Consider the following 10,042-nt stretch of genomic DNA (forward strand, 5'->3'; position numbering starts at 1 on the left):
CGTAATTGGCCTGCTAAGCCCGCTGGGCGGGCTTAACAAGGTCAATCAAGGGAAAATGGCGTGGGTTGGCCAGAAATTGATGGAGGCGGGACTACAACCCGACAAGTGGGAGCCCCGCCTCCAAAAGCTCCCCATTGGCGAAATCCAGCCCCCAGAATGTTAGTTTAATTCTTCTAATATTACTATTTTTTTTTAGGTGAAAGAGAAGCGACTGACTCTTTCTGCTAAAGCTTTGCGCATGGCAAATTGCAGGAACGTCAAGCAGCAAAGAGAAAAGAATGAAGGAGCAAAGGCAGAACAGAAGGAACTGAGAGCGAAGAAGAAGGAAAGGAAGAAATAAGAAGATAAAGGGAGAGGAAGACTACACGATTTCTCATTTCACGATGGACATGTTTGAAAGTTTTGTCGATAGCGTGGCAAACCTGTCGCACAACAAGATCAATTGCACCAACACTTTCTTCCACATCAAGACTGGGTACTTCATTATAGAGGTGTTAACGGCATTCTTTGCTGTTCTTGGGAACATCTTCATCTGTTTTGTCGTCGTCAGGAACAGGAAGCTGCAGACAGCGACCAATTACTTCCTGGTGTCGCTGGCCGTGGCGGACATATTGGTCGGGGCGGTGGCCATCCCGTGCGCCTTGCTGTCGGACCTGGGCCTCCCCAGGTGCAGCTACTACCTCTGCGTCCTGATGCTGTGCACGCTGCTCGTCCTGACTCAAGCCTCCATCTTTGGGCTGTTCGCCATCGCTGTCGAGCGCTACATCGCCATCCTGACGCCGTTCCGCTACCAGGCCTTGGTGACGTCCAGGAAGGCCGGCCTCGTAATCGTCGCTTTGTGGGTGCTGGCGGTCATCATCGGGCTGGTGCCTCTGATGGGCTGGCGCAAAACGCCCACGGCCGACGAAAGATGCCTATTCGATAACGTGATCGACGAGAGCTACATGGTCTACTTCAATTTTATTGGTTGCATGCTCCTGCCACTGCTCGTCATGTTTGTCATCTACGGCAAGATATTTCTTGAGGTCAAGAAGCAGATCCGCCAAATAGCCGAGCGGCACATCGACATCAGCGCAGAGGCGAAGCGGCGGAAAATAATCCGCAAGGAGGTCCAGACGGCCACGTCGCTTTTCATCGTTCTCTTCTGCTTCACCCTCAGCTGGCTCCCCCTGCACATCCTGAACTGCGTCAAGCTCTACTGCCCCAGCTGCGACATCCCGGCTTCCCTGATGCTGACCACGGTCATCCTGTCCCACGTCAACTCGGTCATCAACCCCATTGTCTACGTCTTCAGGATCAAGACCTTCTGGGACGCTTTCGAAGGCATCTTCTCGTGCCTCCCATACCCCACTGCTGTTGGAAAGTATCCCAATGCGGATTTTACAGGGATGATTAAGATCGGGGCGTTCGGGAACAGGACCGATGTATTGCCAGGAACATAGAAATGATGGGAGAGATCCCGTGTTTACCCAGATTGGTGGGTAAACCCCACCCTTATTAACAATTCCAATTTACCATACGTAATGATGCACCATAACTCGCTCTCTATTTTTACGCTTGCTGTCAATTGTACCTCTATTTATTGTACATTTCTAATTGTACTACAGTATATTCACCAAACCCTGACTCACAAACAGTAACATTATAAAGAGGTGTTTCCTACATCATGGTGGCCTTGAGCGTCTTATCACCAAATTAAACAGATATGCAGAGAAGGTTTTTGGAGTGGGGAAAATATAATATTAAGGACAATGCTTGTTAATAAGTTGCCCTTGAGCCTGTTGCCATTATTTGATCATAATTATGTCAAGTTGCATGTCTGCCCTTTGTCAATAGCCAGCAGTTCCAAATATGGGCAGAAGTTTCTTCCAATTCTTCAGTTACGTGGAGAGACTGGAGGCTCTGGGCTTGTTCTGCTTCGAGCAGAAAGGGCTAAGGGGAGATTTGATGGAGGTGTTGAAAAGTCTGGAAGGTTTTGATAAGAGTAAATAAGGAGCAACTGTTTCCAGTGGCAGGTGGGTCGGTAACCAGAGGACACAGCTTGAAGATAACCGGCAAAAGAACCAGAGGGGGGAGGTGAGGAAACATTATTTTACGCAGCGAGTTGTTGTGATCTGGAACGCGCTGCCTGAAAGGGCAGTGGAAACAGATTCAACAGTAACTTTCAAAAGGGAATTGGAGAAATACTCGAAGGGGAGAAATTTGCAGGGCTACGGGGAAAGAGCAGGGGGGAGTGGGCCTAATTGGAGAGCTCTTTCAAAGAGCTGGCACAGGCACGATGGGCCGAATGGCCTCCTCATGTGCTGTATGATTCTATCATTCTAGGCTCTTTATTGGCTGTATCTCTTAACCAATGAAATATCACCGTTATCACACGTGAAATGGCTGAAGGGAGAAGAAGCAGGAAGGGAAAAATGCAAAGACAGAAAGGGACAACAGGGTAAGGATTGCGCCCATCCTCCATTTCCGAGGAGGGTCAGCAGATCAGCAGCACAGTGTTCCCTAATATTGCATCGAACGTACAGCACAGAAACCGGCCACTCGGCCCAACCGGTCCGTGCCGGTGTTTCTGCTCCACACGAGCCTCCTCCCACCCCTCTTCTTCTCACCCTATCAGCATATCCTTCTATTCCTTCCTCCCTCATGAGTCCCACTCCAGAGACTTGAGCACAAAAGCTAGGCTGACGCTCCCAGTGCGGTGCTGAGGGAGTGCCGCGCTGTCGGAGGTGCCGTCTTTCGGATGAGACGTTAAACCGAGGCCCCGCCTGCCCTCTCGGGTGCATGTAAAAGATCCCAGGGCCACTATTTTGAAGAAGAGCAGGGGAGTTCTCCCCGGTGTCCTGGGGCCAATATTTATCCCTCAATCAACATCACTAAAACCGGATTATCCGGTCATTATCACATTGCTGTTTGTGGGAGCTTGCTGTGCACAGATTGGCTGCTGCGTTTCCTACATTACAACAGTGACTGAACTTCAAAAGTACTTCATTGGCTGTAAAGCACTTTGGGACGTCCTGAAGTCGTGAAAGGCGCTATAGAAATGCAAGTCTTTCCTTTTTCATCAGCATGTTTTGATATTGTGTTCCTTACATTTAAGGCCAAATCATCCATATATGCAGAGATAAAAAGTGGACCCATCGCTGACCTCTGAGATACACCAATGCCAACCCTCCTGCGATCTGAGCAACCTCTAATTCCGTACCTCTGCTTTCTGTCTGTCAACCAACTTTCTACCTGTTCTGCTACATTTCCGGCTATAACTGAATGTTTGTAACAAGCTGCCTGTGAGACACCTTAGCAAACACTTTCCAAAAACCCCTACACATCTACTGCATGCCATCTAGTCACTGCTTCAACAAAAAATTCGATGATTCCATTTTTCAAACAAGACTTGTTTTTAACACATCCATGCTGGGATTGTCCTTGATCAACCCATGCATTTTTTGAATGTTTGCTAGTTTTATCTTGGAAAGAAATGGATTCTGAACCCGGATGAACGGAGTGCGTTTGAGTTGGTGTCCGATGTACATCCGCTCGATTTTACGCTCGAGTGGTTTCACTAGAGTCAAAAGTCAGGTGGGGTGTAACTCGGCCGTTACGACCTAACGTCCCTCTGATCCTGCCTGGCGGGTTAGGTTAGAACCGAGGCTTAAGATGCTACCCAGTTTGTCCTCTCCCTTCTTGAAGAGTGCTGTTATAGAAACATAGAAACATAGAAGATAGGAGCAGGAGTAGGCCATTCGGCCCCTCGAGCCTGCTCCGCCATTCAATGAGATCATGGCTGATCATCCAAATTCAGTACCCTGTCCCTGCCTTCTCCCCATATCCCTTGATCCCTTTAGCCTTAAGAAATATATCCAACTCCTTCTTGAATATATTTAATGAATTGGCCTCTACTGCCTTCTGTGGTAGAGAATTCCACAGGTTCACCACTCTCTGGGTGAAGAAATTCCTCCTCATCTCTGTCCTGAATGGCTTACCCCTTATCCTTAGATATACAGGAAACTTTCGTTTAACCGGAGGTTAAATGTCCGGAAAGCTCTATCTACCGGCAAAATTCAGGAGCCGTTTCCTATAAGTTTTTTTTACTTCTCGTTGCTTTTTTTTTTCCAATCAGGCTCTGCAAGGTCTAGCTGAAGCTGTTGCTTAGCTACAGAGATGCTTTTAAGCTGCGGCCGACTGTTTTGAAGCTGTTGCTAAGCAACAGGGTTTGTTGATTCACACGGAGCTCAAAAGCTCCGTATGTTTTAACATTAGCGCTGGTTTCTACGGCAGTTTTGATGGTGCGGCACCAGCTCGGTCCCGTCAGTGCCGGATACCAGAAAGTTTCCTGTATTGGCTTCTCTTCAGTCCCTTGGTACAATTTTCATATCTAAGGAGTGCTGTAAAACTGTAGTCAGAGCCTCTGCTATCTCCATCCTCCCCTCCCCCCTTTCCCCGCCTCTGCACCTGCTTAAAATCTGTTACATCCCTAACCTGTTCCAGTTCTGATGAAGGGTCCCAGACCCGAAACGTTAACTCTGTTTCTCTCTCCGCAGATGCTGCCTGGCCTGCTGAGCGCTTCCAGCCTTTTCTCTTGTTATCGCTGCTATCTCCTGTCTGACTTCCTCCAACAGTCTAGCGTGCAACCACCCTAGTGGTCTATCCACCTTGCGTCCTATGAATCGTTTCAAAGCCACTTATTTTTTTTTACCGGTTCTGACGAAAGGTCTTCGACCTGAAACGTTGACTCTGTTTCCCTCTCCACGGATGCTGCCCTGGACTGCTGGGTTTTTCCAGCGTTTCCTGTTGTTATTTCAGATTTCCAGCATCCGCAGTATTTTGCTATTGTATTTTTTTTACCGTTGTCTCTTACAATTGTTCCGCATCCTCCTCTAGTACATCCACATTCTCACTTCCACCATCATTTGAAAAAACCAAAGCAAAGTATTTATCTTTCTCCATCACATCCTCATCATCTCAGAGCAAGTCTATCCTCTTTAGAGACAGGGCCGAAAGCCTGGGACTCGATTTAAACCGCCCGGCCCAAAACAGCCCTGGCAACGCCGGGCTCCCCCAGCTAGTATGCTTATATAAGTCCTTACTATTTCTTTCTATATTATCTGCTAGCCTTTTCTCTCATTCTTTTCTGACCCTTCTGATCTCTATTTTCTACTGCCCTCTACACGTTCTGTATTCCTTATGGCTTCCTTTAGTATTGTCAGTTGTGGCTCAGTGGGTAGCACACTTGCTTCTGAGACCTAGAAGGTTGTGAGGTTCAAGTCCCACTCCAGGGACTTATAGCACATAAAGCTAGGCTGACACTCCAGTGCAGTGCTGAGGGAGCGCCGCAATGTCGGAGGTGCCGTCTTTCGGATGAGACGTTAAACCGAGGCCCCGTCTACTCTCTCAGGTGGACGTAAAAGATCCCGTGGCACTATTTCAAAGAAGAGCAGGGGAGGTGTCCTGGGGCCAATATTTATCCCTCAACCAACATCACTAAAACAGATTATCTGATCATTATCACATTGCTGTTTGTGGGACCTTGCTGTGCGCAAATTGGCTGCTACATTACAACAGTGGCTGTAAAGAGCGTCGAGACGTCCGGTGGTTGTGAAAGGCGCTATAGAGATGAAAATCTTTCTTTATTCCTCAAAGCCCTTCCTTTAAGTTTTAGTTTAATTTTAATCTTTCTATTCATTCTTAGAACACTATCCTGTTATGCATTCTGTTTTCACCGTATAGGAATGTGTCTATTTTGTACTCTCTCCGTCTCATTTCTGGACATTCCCCATTGCTGGCCTGTTCTCTAACCTTCCTGCTCACTGAAGTTGGGGCAGATCCCTTTGTATTTCGCTAAACATGACCTTTTTTACAATCCACTGCCCTGATCTTTGAAAGCAAAATGCTGCGGATGCTGAGGAAACCTGAAATAAAAACAGAACATGCTGGACAATATTCAGGCTTGTGTGAACAAGCGGCAAGTCGCATCCACATCACACAAGTCCAAGCAATGACCATCTCCAACAAGAGAGAGCTCAACCACCTCTATTTGACATTCAATGTAATTCCTAACTCCGAGATCCCCACTGTCAACATCCCGAGGGTCACCATTGACCAGAAACTCAACTGGACCAGCTTGTTGGTATTGGAAATGTATTTATCTTGCATGCTCAGCATTATTCCTTTAAAGGTGTTTCACTTTTCTTCTACTGAAGTATTTTTAAACAACTTCCAATCTACTTGCACTCATTTCATCAAATTTAGCCTTTGTGAGCTATGTGTTTTGGTCTCCTTACCTAAGGAAGCATATATTTGCCTTAGAGGGAGTGCTACAAAGGTTCACCAGACTAATTCCAGGGATTGTCCTATGAGGAGCCTAGACCTACATTCCCTAGAGTTTAGAAGAATGAGAGGTGATCTCATTGAAATGTATTACATTCTTAAGGGGCTTGACAGGGTAGATCCTGGGAGGATGTTTCCCCTGGCTGGGGAGTCTATAACTAGAGGTCACAGTCTCAGAATAAGGGTGTCGGCCATTTAGGACTGAGATGAGGAAAAATTTCTTCACTCAGAGGGTGGTGAATCTTTGGAATTCTCTGCCCCAGAGGGCTGTGGATGCTCAGTATAGGAAGGATCTGATTGCATTGGAGAGGGTGCAGAGGAGATTCACCAGGATGTTTCCTGGGCTGGAGCGCTTCAGCTATGAAGAGAGACTGGACAGGCTGAGGTTGTTTTCCTTAGAGCAGAGAAGGCTGAGGGGGGACCTGATTGAGGTGTACAAAATTATGAGGGGCATAGATAGGGTAGATAGAAAGGAACTTTTCCCCTTAGTAGAGGGGTCAATAACCAGGGGACATAGTTTCAAGATAAGGGGCAGGAGGTTTAGAGGGGATTTGAGGAAAAACTTTTTCACCCAGAGGGTGGTTGGAATCTGGAACTCACTGCCTGAAAGGGTGGTAGAGGCAGGAACCCTCACAACATTCAAGAAGCATTTAGATGAGCACTTGAAACGCCATAGCATACAAGGCTACGGACCAAGTGCTGGCAAATGGGAGTAGAATAGACGGGGCTTGATGGCCGGCAAAGACACGATGGGCCGAAGGGCCTCTTTCTGTGCTGTATAACTCTATGACTCTATATTCAAAACAGAGATCGATAGATTTTTGGATACTAAGGGAACCAAAGGATATGGGGATCGGGCAGGAAAGTGGAGATGAGGTAGAAGATCAGCCATGACCTCGTTGAATGGCGAAGCAGGCTCGAGGGGCCGAATGGCCGACTCCTGCTCCTATTTCTTATGTTCTTCTGCAACTGGCTGCTGCTCGAAAGTATTTCTAATGCCCAGATCATGAATATCGCTCTGCGGTTGTTGTTTTTTTTTCTCAGAGATCGTACGACTTTCATTTTCTGGGTCCTTTTAGTACAGGCAGGTTGCAGCTGTCTATGTAACAACAGTGACCACCTGGCAAAAAATAACTTGTTGCGTCAGACAGCCTGGCGTGACAAGGCAGACTGTAGACGTCACTTAGATGCAACAGGCGGAACACGGAGCCTCGAAAACAGAACCTATAAATGTCTGCAGAACCTCCTGCGTTTAGCCTTACCTCAACAGCTCACGTTTCCTGTTATTGCAACTTCTGATTGTTAATGTGTATGTGCGAGTTCTAGTTCTAACTAACACTACACTGCGGAGATGTGACACCGAGCTACTCTGTCGTGTTAGGTTTGCAGGCTCAGTGTCCACTGCTCCTCAAATGTCAGTCTGTCAGAGGGTGGCCTGAAGATTAAAAAAAAAGAAAGGCCTTGCGATTATATAGTGCCTTTCACAATGTTGCCAACATAGAAACAGAAGATAGGAGCAGGAGTAGGCCATTCAGCCCCTCGAGCCTGCTCCGCCATTTAATGAGATCATGGCTGATCATCCAAATTCAGTACCCTGTCCCTGCTTTCTCCCCATATCCCTTGATCCCTTTAACCTTAAGAAATATATCTAACTCCTTCTTGAATATATTTAATGAATTGGCCTCAACTGCCTTCTGTGGTAGAGAATTCCATAGGTTTACCACTCTCTGGGTGAAGAAATTCCTCCTCATCTCAGTCGTAAATGGCTAACCCCTTATCTTTAGACTGTGACCCCTGGTTCTGGACTCCCCCGCCATTGGGAACATCCTTCCTGCACCTAATCTGTCCAGTCCTGTTAGAATTTTATAAGTTTCAATGCGAGCCCCTCTCATTCTTCTAAACTCCAGCGAATATAAGCCCAATCGACCCAATCTCTCCTCATACGTCATTCCTGCCATCCCAAGTATCAGTCTGGTGAAACTTCACTGCACTCTCTCCATGTCAAGAACATCCTTCCTCAGATAAGGCAACCAAAACTGCACACAATACTCAAGATGTGGTTGTGATAAAAATGATAACATCCGGGAAGTTATGTCATCACTTCCTGTGAACTATGAACTATGTACATACCTCACTTCCTGTCATATGTCACTTCCTGTTGGACTGGTATAAATACTGGTCTGTTCAGTATTGTAAGAGGCTTCTACCAGAGGCATGGTAAAGACCTCTCTTGTGTATATAGTGTGTTTATAAGTTACTTAAAGCTTACTTTAAAGTTACTTGATGGTAAGCCTCCTTTTTCTTACATCAGTGGTCTCACCAAGGCCCTGTACAACTGCAGCAAGACATCCTTGTTCCTGTACTCAAATCCTCTCGCTACGAAGGCCAACATACCATTTGCCTTCTTAACCGCCTGCTGCACCTGCATGCTTACCTTCAGCGACTGGTGCACAAGGACACCCAGGTCTCTTTGCACTTCCCCTTCTCCCAATCTATTGCTGTTCAGATAATAATCTGCCTTCCTGTTTTTGCCACCAAAGTGGATAACCTCGCATTTATCCACATTATACTGCATCTGTCATGCATCTGCCCAATCACCCAACCTGTCCAAATCATACTGGAGTTTCTCTGCATCTGCCATGCATTGCCAAGCGCTTTATGGCCAACGAAGTACTTTTGATGCGTAGTCAGAGAATCTAAGATGTTTGCGGCCCATTCCGGCCAACACAGAGCAACCCAGTGCAGTAGCATAGTGGTAATGCTACTCGACTAGAAATCCAGTAGGCCCTGGACTAATGATCCAGTTAGATGTGAATTCAAATCCCACACCTGGCAGCTGAGGGACTGTAAATTCAGTTAATTAAATAAATCTGGAATTAAAAAGCTAGTGGCAGTAATGGTGGAACCATGAAACTATTGGATTGCAGTAAAACCCCCATCTGGTTCACTAATGTCCTTTAGGGGAAGGGAAATTTGCCATCCTCACCTGGTCTGGCCTATATGTGACTCCAGACCCACAGCAATGTGGTTGACTGCAATGGTGGCTCACCACCATCTTCTCAAGGGCAATTACAGTTGGGCAATAAATGCTGGGCATTGCCAGCGATGCCCACAGCCCAGGAGTGAATTTTAAAAAAAATCCCACTCTCCAGCTCTTGGTCTGTAGCCCTATGGGTTACAACACTTCAAGTGCATATCCAAGTACTTTTTAAATGTGATGAGGGTTTCTGCCTCTACCACCCCTTTCAGGCAGTGAGTTCCAGACCCCCACCGCCCTCTGGGTGAAAAGATTTCTCCTCAACTCCCCTCTAATCCTTTTACCAATTAAGAAAATAAGAACCATGTCTGGAATTTTGCGGGGGGTGGGGGGGGCGGGGGGGCGGCGGTGGAGGGGTCAACGGGCGTGATCGGTGGTGGGTAACTTATTTTTCCCCAGCAGCTCGGGACCCCGCTGTGAACCCGCTGCCTTTCTCGGTGTCGGGTCTGTCAGCGCTGAGCAGACACGACAGGCGGCCCAATTCAGAGCCACATAAGAATGATTTTCAGCTCACCTTTTGCACTTGATAGCTTGTCCACAGGGTCCACGCTGGTTGTGGACCATGTCTGTCAAGCTGAGGCGGGAGTTCAGTGGCCATTGCTCCAGCTGATTCCTTGACAGCTTCAAATGTAAAGTAAAAGCTCCCATCTTACAGAGATATCTTCCCTCAGCCACAAGCTC

At 47.1% G+C, this 10,042-nt stretch overlaps 1 pseudogene; it reads left to right on the forward strand.

The window, feature by feature from the left end:
- The first annotated feature begins 201 nt into the window (after positions 1-201).
- LOC147096741 (adenosine receptor A1 pseudogene) lies at positions 202-1,649 on the forward strand (annotated as a pseudogene).
- The last annotated feature ends 8,393 nt before the right edge of the window (positions 1,650-10,042 follow it).

The sequence above is a fragment of the Somniosus microcephalus genome, chromosome 34 (assembly GCF_052327205.1).
Source record: "Somniosus microcephalus isolate GS21.2 chromosome 34, FLI_Smic_1.0, whole genome shotgun sequence".
Classification (NCBI taxonomy): Eukaryota; Metazoa; Chordata; class Chondrichthyes; order Squaliformes; family Somniosidae; genus Somniosus; species Somniosus microcephalus.